Source organism: Neofelis nebulosa, chromosome 1 (assembly GCF_028018385.1).
Source record: "Neofelis nebulosa isolate mNeoNeb1 chromosome 1, mNeoNeb1.pri, whole genome shotgun sequence".
Lineage (NCBI taxonomy): Eukaryota > Metazoa > Chordata > Mammalia > Carnivora > Felidae > Neofelis > Neofelis nebulosa.
Genome location: NC_080782.1, coordinates 103,581,635 through 103,585,915, shown reverse-complemented (window position 1 = coordinate 103,585,915; position 4,281 = coordinate 103,581,635). Strand labels below are relative to the sequence as shown.

The following is a 4,281-nucleotide window of genomic DNA, read 5'->3' as shown; positions in this document are numbered from 1 at the left end:
TGGGCTGCTGTGACAAACACTATAACAAAACATTGGTTTAAGCAGTAGAAATGTATATTCTCATACTTCTGGAGGCTAGAAGTCCAGGATTGAGGTGCCAGCATGCTTGGTTTCTGTTGAGAACTTTCTTCCTGGCTTATCGACAGCTGCTTTCTTACAGTGTCCTCACATAGGGGTGGGAGAGCATGCTGACTGGTGTCTCTCCTTCTAGGAACACGATACCCTCATGAGTGCTTCACCTTGTTACTCCGTCTCAACCTGATGATCTCCCAAGTCCCCATCTCCAAATACAATCACATTGTGGGTTTCAAAATATGAATTCTGGGGGGACGCAATTCAGTTCACAGCAGCTCTTGGTCATTTCCTAATGCACATTCCTAGCCCAGAGTTTTCTCCTGAGCAATTCGTCTCTATTTCTAACTGAAGTAAGCTGACATGTAATTAGCCTACATACTCATGGGGGTCTCACACAGAACACATTATCTTCTGCTCAAACCAGTCACTTGTGTTGTACTTCCTAGATTAATTAATGGTACCATCATTCTAGGTGAAAGACTCTTCTCTCCTGGTGTTTGAGTTTGATATCCTTCTCAGGCCTGTTCATGGGTGGCCCAGAACCGCTCTCCATCCAGGCTGGGCTTCTGAGCACAGGAGTTAATAACGTATACAAGATCGGGGCCACTTCTCTTCCTTTGACTCCAGTGGTTTAACTCTTTAAGCCTATGATTCTCAAACCTGGCTCTAGGTTAATATGAGAGGTTTTAAGAGATACTGGTGCCTGGCCTCCACCCTGGGCCAATGAATCTGTCTCCAGGCAAGGGGCCCAGGCTTCCCTGGGTTGCATAGGGAGAGTTAAAGCTTAACGGCTGTAAGCCACTCCATCTGAGGACTCATGGCAGGTGTCTCGTGGCTCTTACAGTTGGTTGGGGACCTTCTTCTCTGGAACAGGAAGCTTCTGGAGCTTATCTTGCTTCTCCTTTCTTTCCAGGTCCATCCATGTCCTAAACCTTAGCCTAGCTCCTACCTCTGACCCTGTTCCTGCCTTTTGGGCTCATCACCTGTATCCTATTTCCTGGATTGACCGTGGAAGTCTCTAAAAGCTTCAACTTGGACCCCTTCTAGGATCTGGTCTTGCTTAGCATCAGTAACCCCCTCCAACTCACCCTTAGGAGGGTCTAGAAAGTTCTTTGCTATATTCTTAAGGAAACACCAGCATTACTGCACACGCAGAGGATGTTTAATACATGCTGTTGCTGTCTGAGCCCCAAACTGATTTTGGCTATTACTGAGTGCTTCTGATAAAACCAGCAGCTGTTTTTAATGATCAATTTCCTTCTTTCTTTGAACAGCTTATTTAGAGGAGGAAAGAAGAGGCATGTGGCATTTGCTGGAGGAGATACCTAATTTATCATCTGGCAGTTTTCTGTGCTTTATTGTGGGTATACAACACAGACAAGGGGCAATGTGCTAACCCCAGGACTGGCCTGGACACGACTTTAATTTAGATTTTTGCATCAGATTGTGTTTGCTCTCTGAAAACTGACTGCACTTTGAGACCCCCTAAACAATAGTAAATCTTAAGAATTCAATATTAATAAGAACAAGATACCCAACACGTTAGAAAAACTGGCAAAAGATATAACAGGCAGTATGAAATACTGAGATAAAAACTGACTAATAAGCATTAAAGAATGCTGAACTCCTCTATTAATTAGGGCAATGCGAATTAAAAGATAATATCCATTTTTCAGTAAGCCAGAGATATCAATGGACAATTAACAGAAGAAGAAATAAACATGACCAGTAAATGTGAGAAGATGCTCCTTGTCGCAGTACCCAGGAAACTGCATTTTTTTACATGTGTAGTTTTTTTAACGTTTATTTATTTTTGAGAGACAGAGAGAGAGACACACAGCATAAGTGGGGGAGGGGCAGAGAGTGAGGGAGACTGAATCCAAAGCAGGCTCCAGTCTCTGAGCTGTCAGCACAGAGCCCGACATGGGGCTTGAAGCCACGAACTGTGAGATCATGACCTGGGCTGAAGTGGGCAGCTTAACCAACTGACCTACCCGAGGTGCCCCTATGTGTGTATTTTTAAAAATTTATTTATTTAAATTCAAGTTAGTTAGCATGCAGTGTAGTATTGGTTTCAGGACTAGAACCCAGGGATTCATCACTTATGTCTAACACCCAGTGCTCATCCCAAGTGACCTCCTTAGTGCCCATCAGCCATCAATCCCATCCCCCATCCACCTTCCCTTCAGCAACCCTCAAGGGAACTACAGATTGATTTATTTATTTATTTATTTATTTATTTATTTATTTATTTATTTTTGTTTTCACATTTCAACTTTTTAATCAGCTCCATGAAAGACATCCTAAATGCTAAGTGAAACACAACAGAATATTTTTTCTTCCCTTATTAAAGAAAAGACATTTGCAAGTTCTAAGAAACTTCTGTGGGGGCGCCTGGGTGGCGCAGTGGTTAAGCGTCCGACTTCAGCCAGGTCACGATCTCGTGGTCCATGAGTTCGAGCCCCGCGTCAGGCTCTGGGCTGATGGCTCGGAGCCTGGAGCCTGTTTCCGATTCTGTGTCTCCCTCTCTCTCTGCCCCTCCCCCGTTCATGCTCTGTCTCTCTCTGTCCCAAAAATAAAAATAAAAAACGTTGAAAAAAAAAATTTAAAGAAACTTCTGTGTATCAGGGTGGTGACCTTGAATAAAAAACAAAACAAAACAAAACCCAAACCACCTCTGATCATGTTCTTGCAGCTGCATTTAGAAATTGCTTTCTAATCATGATAAACATTGTATACAGGTTTTTAAAATGTCCCTAAATGCACATTATTTGAAAAAAAAGTGACCAAACATTTTTTGCCATAGCCCATAATCCTGAGAGCCCAAACTAGAAAACTGGTAAAAAGAAAAATACCCAGACTCTACAAATGTCCCAGGACTTGTCTTTAAATGGGAGAAAAAACTTTAAAAGACATATGGAACTTTCTACAAGGTCTTTGTAACAAGCTACCTTGGGAGCTCAATTCAAAAATAGAAGTTGATGTACTAAACAGATTTTTCAGTGCAGCTCCAAAAATCTTTATAAATACAGCCATTTGGAAGGATGATCCTGGATCAGAAGTTTTATTCCTTGTGTATCTACATTAGGTGCACAAGCTTCATCTCAGTTGTCATAATTATCTCTGTAATTTCCTCCTGAGTAGTGGTCATAACCGCCCTGGCTGCCACCATAGTCTCTGGACCTTCCATATCCATATCCATATCCATACCCATATCCTCCAGGACGACTGTCGTATCTACCACTCCCATAGCCCTGGTCCCCACCACCTCTCCATTCATGGCTCTCATGGCATCTGAGGCATGCTCTGCGTTGGTGAAGGTGATGAAACCAAAACCCCGGGATCCCTGTGTCTCCTCGTCTTTGACAACGACCACTTCAGAAATAGGACCGAAGCTGCTGAAGTGGTCTTCCAGAGCCTGCTCATCGGTGTTGAAATTGAGCCCTCCCATGAAAAGCTTCCCTTCTTCAGAAGACATGGCAGTCAATTCGGATACTGCAAGTTAAGCAAAAGGACTAGAAGAACAGCTACCGCCGTGGAGAAGAGAGACTGGGGGAACTACAGATTTAAAGATATTGTTTTTCACCAATCATATTAGTAAACATTGCTATGCTGCAAGGTGTGGGGAAATGGATATATACAGAGACGGCTATCATATGTCACACATGGGGTTATAAATTGTATTATATTCTGGAGGGCGACTTTATCAACTTATACTAAAAATTTGGTCAGTGTATGTTAAAATTTTGTCAATTTAAAAGTTTACTTTGATTCAGAACTATTTTTATAACTTCATTTTGTCCTGAAACATCTTATCAGAGCAGACTAGAGCAACTTTGAGACTGCAGGCAACTGTTAAGTGGTCCAGTGCAGGATTCTAAGTAACATCTCTTATTAACCCTTACTTGGACATATTCTAGACAATTGTTGGCCAAAACCATGAAATAGAGCCTCTTGCTTATTTTAAGCTTATTAAAAAAGGCAACCAATTGGCACATTTTGGCTTGTCTGTTTTATATAAACAGCCTATACAATGTTCTACATTGATGTTCCACAATAGGGATGAACAAACTTTTCTTGTAAAAGGCCAGACAGTAAACATTTTAGGCTTTGTGGAACACGGAGTTCTTGTCACTAAACTTTGCAGTGGTAGCAAGAAAGCAGCCATAGGTAATATATCAGCTAATGAGTGAGGTGGTGCTCTGG

General features: G+C 42.0%; 1 pseudogene; it reads right to left on the bottom strand.

The window, feature by feature from the left end:
• Window positions 1–3,153: 3,153 nt before the first annotated feature.
• LOC131512095 (RNA-binding protein 3-like) lies at window positions 3,154–3,625 on the bottom strand (annotated as a pseudogene).
• Between the last annotated feature and the right edge of the window lie 656 nt (window positions 3,626–4,281).